Here is an 8,660-nt window from a genome sequence, read left to right on the forward strand (position 1 = left end):
GGCACAGTGAGGTGCATTTGCTGTGGGAAAGGTTGTGTTGAAGCTAAGTGCCCTTCCAAGTACAGGAACAGCTCCATTCAAGAGGCATGTTTGGCCAAAGACAGCAACTTCTGCCTTGAGGTTGTTGACGGAGAGGTAAAATTTAAACACAGTCATCCATATTACACACAGGTCCAAACACAAATATTTGTGACAGGCAGTAATTACTGTGATTTTGTGGTTTGGACACTCAAAGACTGTGTTGTTCTGCGCATAGAACCAAACCCTGAATTTTGGATGGCACGCATAAAGAAGGCACAACAACTTTTCGTGACAGTATCCCTCCCAGAGCTCATTGGCAAACACTTCACTCAAGCCTCCCAAGCATCAGTGAGCAACAAAACTTTGCCTCTAACAATGATACAGAAAAACAACACAAGGAAGGGCAGTTACAGAGGTAGAGAGCACTGTTCAAAGAAACAGAAAAAACTTTGGTGTCTGTGCCACGGACCTGAGGAAAAAGGTGACATGGTGGCATGTGACAATGAAAACTGTAGGGTCCAGTGGTTTCATCTCGAATGTGTTGGACTTGAGGTTGGCCCTGCAGCAGACGATGTCTGGTTTTGTCCCTCTTGTTCCAAGTAAATGTACAATTAAAGGAACGCTCCACCGTTTTTTCATATTAAACTATGTTATTCCCTTAACTAAGACGAGTTGATACATACCTCTCTCGTCTCAGTGCGCGCACTCAATCGCTCTGGTGTGCGGCGACACTTTGATAGCACTTAGCTTAGCCCAGTTCATTCATTAGGACCAAACAGAGATGAAGCTAGAAGCGACCAAACACCTCCACGTTGGAGGTGTTTGGTCGCTTCTAACTTCATCTCTGTCTGGACCCTCGTAAGCAAGAAGTTCAACTTCACACCAGAGCTCGGAACGATAACCTCTTTACTCTTTTTGTGTCACTCACTCTCACAACGCATGCGCACACAGAACCCCCGTAACCTTGGTTACCTTGGAAAAGAATACAACAATATCATTCTCCAGCTGTTTTATTGACCTCTTTGAAAAACACTGATTGATCGATATTATGTATAAAGCATAAACATTTCGGTAAGTACTGTATCTTTCAACATACCTATTGTTCATTCGTGTTTACTTACTATTAACTAGTAGTAAATAGTAAGAGATGTTCGGTTCACGACCACGATCTGTCACGTCACATTTACCATCGCCAAAACGCTATTGTTTGAATTTTGGAATAAAATTGACAGAATCTGAGAGCTGAGAATCTGTTTCCTATCAAAGGTAACCTGCTCTGTCTTGTCTGTCGGTGTTAGTGTCCTCTTTACTTTTTTTTCTCTGCGTGAGAAAATGGATGTGTGGCTTGAGAGCGTGTGAAAAGTGTCAATTGCTTGAGTCTCATGCTGAATGAGTGATAGTTGGCAGCCCTGTTCTCTCTGCTCAGTGTCGGTTGCCAAAATAGTTTTTGATCTGTTTCCCTGTTTTGTTCATGTCTGAGTTTCACATGTTCCTTTTTTCAGTTCAGTGTTTTTTTTGTTCAGTTACCATCGTTATTAGTTCATTGGTTTCAGTTGTGTGTCATTTATTAGCTCATTTCAGTTTAAGCCTCACCCTTGTCTTCACTCTTGGTCCAGTCTCTGTTATGTTGAGATGTGTTTGCACGGCCTGTTTGCTTAATTGCTTTTTGAGTAAGAATGAAACTTATTAGTGTTTTCTGAGAACCTGAGTCTTCAGCTTCCTTGCATGCATCGTTACAGAAGACTGGACCCAAAACCGAAAGATGGATCTCAAGGTACTGCCAATTACAGTGGTCACAGTATCCCCAGATCCAACAACAGCACCAGTCAAAATGGACAAAGCGGGTGAGATCTTGTGCTCCATTTATCAAAATGGCTGTAAGATTGAATCATACCTAGAGGAGTTCCTAGAGTACAGCCATCTTTGCGTTAAAGGATCAGCAGCTGATGGACTTATTTTGGAGTGCGTTAGACCCACACTTCACCTCGTGAATGCCACCGGGAAATCCCAACATGACCCTTGAATGGTATCTGGACTCTGTGTTGATGGTGTTTAATGCATAAAGCATTCTGTCACCCCGGTTCACGGCAATCCATGATCCTCTTCCAGAGTCTCGTCCCGTCGAGGCCACCACCCTTCCAGAGTCTCGTCCCGTCGAGGCCGCCGCCACGCCTAAGCCCGTTCTCATGAGAGAAACCCCAGAGACTGTTTGTTTCCTTGAGTTAGCTCTGGTGAATGAAGCGCTGACTATTGTGGCCACAGGCATGTTGTGTGTGTGGGCTGTACACACATTGGCCTCAGCAAAGATGGCTGTCGCCATGCCTGAGAATTCGCCGCCGGTCCCTGAGCCCGCTTCAGCCCACGAGTTGGTTCCATAATCCAAAACTCTACCCCAGGAAAAAAAAATGTTGGGGGGCTATCCATCCACGGAGGCTGTCCCCGAGACGCTCAGCCCTGAGCTGTTGGTTCCGCCCTGGTCCCCTGAGCTGCTGGCACCGCCCTGGTGGCTGCCTATTCACCCGAAACCGCCCATTGTCAGCCTCCAGGGCGCCCACCCTCCCGCCCCTTGGGTTTACTTTTCCTCCCCTCCTGCCCTCCTCAGTTGGACTGTCTGTGTACGGCGTGAGGACGTGCCTTTTGAGGAGGGGGCATACTGTCAGGGATATGTTTTTGATCTGTTTCCCTGTTTTGTTCTTGTTGGAGTTTCACATGTTCCTTTGTTCAGTTTCCTGCCTTTGTTCTGTTTCCATGGTTACTTCATTAGTTCATTGGTTTCAGCTGTGTGTCATTTATTAGCTCATTTCAGTTTAAGCCACACCCTTGTCTTCACTCTTGGTTCAGTCTGTTATGTTGATGTTTTTGCACTGTTTGCTTTGAGTAAGAATTAAACTTATTAGTGTTTTGTGAGAACCTGAGTCTTGCTTCCCTGCATGCGTTACACCTGAGTCACTACTATTACAGCAGTATTTCCACATTAGAATGAGTAAAATCATCAAAACTATGAAGTGACACTTTTATTGTGCAGTATCAAAAAAGTTGAATCAAAACTACTTTATACTTTATATTCCTATGCATAGTAACCACCCTTTGCTTGGCTTACATCTTGGCATTGTCAAACAACTTCATGAGTCAAATTTAGTCTTGGAGTTAACATATCTGCCAAAAATACAATTTGTTATTGGAAAAAAACAGAAACAATTTGTAATTGTCTACAACATAAAAAAATGTATCAATAAGCACCCCAAAATCAAATAAAAATAAACCGTTTTATGGCAAAACTTCTTTGGGTCAATGGTTCTTACAAGCTATTTTACTTTTAAGATAGGCACAATTAATATTTGCACCAAACTTATTTTCAAGCAAGCCTTTAGATCAAGACAAACAGGTGTATCCAGATTGTTATTGTATATTGCATCCTGTTTAAAAAAAAAAAAAAAAAAGTAAACCATTTTAAACATAATTCTAACATCTAACCTTACATCTCTATACAGGCCTAACATTCTAACACTTGAACAAAATATACTCTGAAGATTGTTGATTTGTTGAAACCAGTGGAAACTTAGATGCTGCAGAAAATATAAAAAATATAATAGTCTATAATAGTCTCATGACATATAGAGTGATCAAATGAACTTCTAACCTCACATTTTTTTAATGATTTGAGATCTAAATTGCTCTGTCAGTAACAGGGTGAATTGGGTGCTTGTTTTACACAGATTAAACCAATCGTATTGAAGGAAGGTGACCACGAGTAATCAGTCACGTTTATCTTACTGTTGTATATGTTTCCATCCTTTAAAAACCTAATGTATTCTTTTTGGGAGAGATTCTAGACTATTATTGTATGCGGTCAGAATAGCTGCTCTTAGGCGTCAACCAACGCGGTCAGAAGTGAACTCACACGAGTATAATATTTTCAGGTGTAATGTGACACTTGGTTCAACCTAAGTCAGGTGCGTAGTGGGAAAATCTACCAAACTCACAAGGGTAAAGAAGGTGCCTGTGCTTTGAAAGCTATTGCCACACTGAGAACAATTGTCACATACTGTACACACACACAGACACAAATAAAACCCACCCCTTTGCTTGTGACTTTCCATAACACTTGTGGCTATGTATAGGGTAGGACAGAAGTAATGTCTGACAACACACTCATGTGAGATGATGATGGAAATTTACAAGTATCATTCATGACATGAAACATGAGAGTTTCATTAATGAATGACCCCTCCCAACATAAAACCAGTGGGATAATGGTCACAGCAAGGTCATTGCTCAACCGATTTCTCATGAAACTTTGTAACAATAAGCTACACATAACAGAAATACAGTAAATAAGAGGGACAGAGTCAAGGTCAGGGCTAATGTTGGGGCTTCTAATCACGTGACACTGAAGATAATGTTTCGCAACAAAGAAATTGATTGACAGGTTGACATTTGACATGTGCAAACAAGAGCAAAATGATCTCTGGACAGATTTTGAAATTGGTCATTTTGTCCTAGACAGGTAAATAACAAAACACAGACACACAAAATCATCTAAAACCTGTTTTATATTAAGATCTTATCTTGAAGGAAATATTAACAAATCAACTTCTTTTTTTTTTTTTGGAATAGTAACACATTACAATAAGATTTTGTTAACATTATAGTTCACATGACCTGACAATCAAAAATAATTCTAAAGCATTTATTAATCTTAGTTAATGTTAATTTCAATATTTAATATTGATATGGAAAGCTGTATCTTTTAATATTGTTTATAGAACCTGAGGTAACATGAACTAACAATGAACAGCTGTATCTTTATTAACTAACGTTAACAAAGATTGGCCTAATAAATACAGTAACAAATGTATTGCTTTTTAGTTTACAGTAATGCCAACCAATGGGACCTTATTGTACCAATCACTTTCACAACTGCATCTGAATGAAAGATTATACCAATTAAAGATTATACAATTAAATTAGAGTATTTTGAGGATTTTCGTGAACCTAAAATTGTTTTATTTAATACGAATCACCTTCTGGTTTATCTGAACCTAATTGGAGAAATACAGCACTGCATTGCTCTATGCTAACAAGATAAAAAATTCTTTCCAAACTCAACTGTCTGTGACACTCAAATGAACTCTTATCTAATCTTCTACTGACACATTGATTAGTGCGTGAACCTGATCTCTGTAGCTTATTTTGTGTATATTTTTAAGTTATGTTGGTGGACGCCCCCTTATATGTGTGAGTAAACAGTAAAGTTACATTCTCCACGTGGCATGTCATATACAGTACATCCTTGACTTACAAATAAAGGTTATTTATGTTCGATTCACTGTAACAAATTTCTGTAGTTTTCACAGCATTATTACTGTAAAATGAGCAAATGCTTACTGTAAAACCTGTATACAGCATGTTACTGTAGATCTGCAAAGCATCATGGTCAATTTTCAATGGCGGGTAAATTCTACAGTAAAAATATTTTTTCTGTGAATCACAATACAGCAATTTCTTTGCCATGCAGCTGAAAAGCTACGAGATTCCACACTTTTATTGGAATTTTAACTTCAGAAAGGTAACTTTGCTGATTTATTTCCAGTTTACTCTTGTAAAGTTACCTATTTGTTCAACTTTAAGAGTGCACCAAGTAAACGAGCGTCACACTTCCTAAACTCGTGTTTGTGTGCATTTATGTATATATATTTGCACATAATTTCGATAGATTTTCTAATCTGGCAACATTCGATAACGTCATAATGAATAAAAATTCAATTGGAATTGTGTATGTGTATGTGTATGTGATGTATATGTTGGCGCGCTAGACTGAAATTTGATCCCCATACGCTTGGATATTTCTCTTGCCTGCCCTGCTAACGTCAACTGAACTGTCACCGCCGCGCCGACGACACCGCGTCCGCGTGAAGCAGAATAGTGAAGCCAGCCGAGTCGCCGACTCGACAGAAAACGCATCTAGAGGTAAGATAACACATTTTTCATAGGATCATGATTTTTCTGAACTTCATCGCAGGTCAAACTGCAGAAACGAGATTGTTGATAGCCTAATTTGAAGTGCCATTCCTTCAAATGTCCTTCACATGTGGGAGCATAGGCGTATAGGCGACTGTAAAGATTTGTCTTATCTGGCAACATTACATTTGATTTATAACGTCTTCAATTTGATTAAAGAGTAACGTGTAGCCTTGTTGAATAAAATTAACTTGTTTGTGTATTTGATGTATGTGTTGGCGCGGTAGCCGTTTGAATAATCTCACTCGTTTTTTTTTTTTTCATGCTAATGCTAACGTTGCCGCCTGAAGAGACATTTAAGCGGGTCGATTCGAAAGTTTTATTCATGACTCGTGGAAGCATAATAATATACTCGCATTGTATTAAGATTTTTCGAGATCTTACTAGTTCATTTATTTACCATTTATTGTATTTGTGATTTTTAAAAGTTTTTTTTTCCTGTTTATTTTGTGTTACAGGAAACTTCCACCCAAGCAGATGTTACGTTGAGGCTCAGATTTCCCTGCCAAGCACTCCAGTCCAAGGCTCATCATGCTCGGTAAGATCCCGGCACTAAACATACACAATAGATCCCAATTTTAAGTGTATAAGTATATTAAGTGTTAAGTATATTTTTTTTTATCGATTCACTGTGTGTGAACAAAGTTTTACGTCATCTTGCACTTAGATTCCAAAGTGTCCAAAGTGTTAAAGTGGCGTAATATCCAGAATGGGTATAAGAGACATGAGACTGAACACACTGAAAAGCTTTTGCACTGCTCATATGCTAAGAGAGAGATTAGACAATAGAGCTGCACGATTCATCTTAAAAGACTGTGATCTCGGTCATCAAGACCTTTCCATTCGTCTGTCTATTAAACTTTGACAAAATCATATCACAACATTCAAATCTGTGTTGGCGCTACCGTTGACCCAGAGAGAGAAACGTTAGTCATGAAACAGCTTCACAAACAGTCTTTTAAATAAATATCATACATTAGAATTTATCCAGAGATAAGCACTTATTTGTTATTGATATATTTTTGGCTAGGAATAGGAACAAATATTTGAGTAGTCATTCTTTAACCACCTACCCGACTAGTAAAATAATTCTCAAAGTGTTTATTTGGGTTTATATGGACTGTTGTGTAATTGTTAAACATCAAACTTTTATTTTTTATTATTAACTTTTCTACCATTTGCATGGTGAGTTAAAATAAAAGTTTTATGTCTAACAATTATTTAAAAATATATTCAATTTTAAATATTTATTTAAAAGACTGTTTGTGAAGCTGTTTCATGACTAACGTTTCTCTCTCTGGGTCAACGGTAGCGCCAACACAGATTTGAATGTTGTTTTATGATTTAGTTTAATAGACAGACGAATTGAAAGGTCTTGATGACCGAGATCACATTCTTTGAAGATGAATCGTGCCGCTCTATTGTCTAATCTCTCTCTCAGCATATGAGCAGTGCAAAGGCTTTTCAGTGCGTTCAGTCTCATGTCTCTTATACCCATTCTGGATATTACGCCACTTTAACGACAAATTTCATCCTCTCTTGGAAAGAAAGTGGCTAACTTCTTTCAACCTCATCTACAAGCAAGGACAAAAATAAAGCAATTGAATTTGAATTGGTATCGATTCTGGAATAAAAAAAAAATAAAAAAAGATTTTAGAATCTACACGATAGCTAGGTTAATCGATTTTTCTCTCCAAGCCCTAATATATAAAATGTGTGTTTTAAGTAAGCATTTTGGTTTATAGAGAAGTGGACATTGTATTACATGTTGATTGGCTAAATCAAATGATCCAATCAAACTTTTATATATATTGTCATCAACCCATCTGTCTTGCTTATAAACTTTTCCATTAATAATTAATTTCTTCCACTGCAGGGTAGAAGACTCCAGCCCAGGACGTTGACTAGTTTAGGCCCCGTTTTGAAGGAAAATACAGTTCTGGGAGAAAAACAACATTCAGGGACTAAATTCTACTGTTTGAAATCCTGCTGTTTTAAAATAATTTAATTTGTCTTTTATTCATTCTAATTTTAACCAAACATTTTAATACATTTGAACAGGATTGATTTGCATGTTCCGAAAAGTGTTGTTGTATACAAAACTAAATTAAATGTTAACAGAAAAATGTTTACCTATTGAAAAAATTTTTTTTTTTTTTTGCTATTTATTTTATGAATTTTGAAATTTAAAGTGTGAAAAGTTGTCAATAAATGGCATTTTTGTGATAAAAACAGTGTCTTCATTTTACAGTACACAAAATTAATGCAGTAATCCCTATTACAGTAGTAAAATTTGTGAGGTGATGAAACACAGTACTGTGATTATTACTGTAAAAAAGTTTACAGTATTTTTAAAGTTACTGTAATTAAGTTTACAGTAAGCATACTGTGAAATGAACTACAGCAACTTACTTGCTAATTGCTGCCAGCAAGTTGCTGTAAATTTCACAGTATTCTTTTTACAGTGTTGGTACAATATAGAAATAAGTTTCTTTAAAATATTCTTCACACTAAGAAAAAAAAGTTATTTTAAGAACTGTTGACTGAAAGGTTCACACAACCTACAATGGTTCTTCTATGGCATCGCTGCAAAAAAACAATGGAAACTAAGCACAACC

The 8,660-nt window shown here is 37.5% G+C and overlaps 1 long non-coding RNA gene across 1 annotated transcript; it reads left to right on the top strand.

Moving 5' to 3' along the window:
- The first annotated feature begins 5,346 nt into the window (after positions 1 to 5,346).
- LOC311093149 lies at positions 5,347 to 8,269 on the top strand. Its single transcript, XR_014608370.1, has 3 exons — positions 5,347 to 5,991; positions 6,501 to 6,580; positions 7,919 to 8,269. It is a non-coding gene; the product is annotated as an uncharacterized lncRNA (long non-coding RNA).
- Positions 8,270 to 8,660: the final 391 nt, after the last annotated feature.

The sequence above is a fragment of the Abramis brama genome (assembly GCF_963993115.1).
Source record: "Abramis brama genome assembly, chromosome: 12".
Taxonomy (NCBI): Eukaryota; Metazoa; Chordata; class Actinopteri; order Cypriniformes; family Leuciscidae; genus Abramis; species Abramis brama.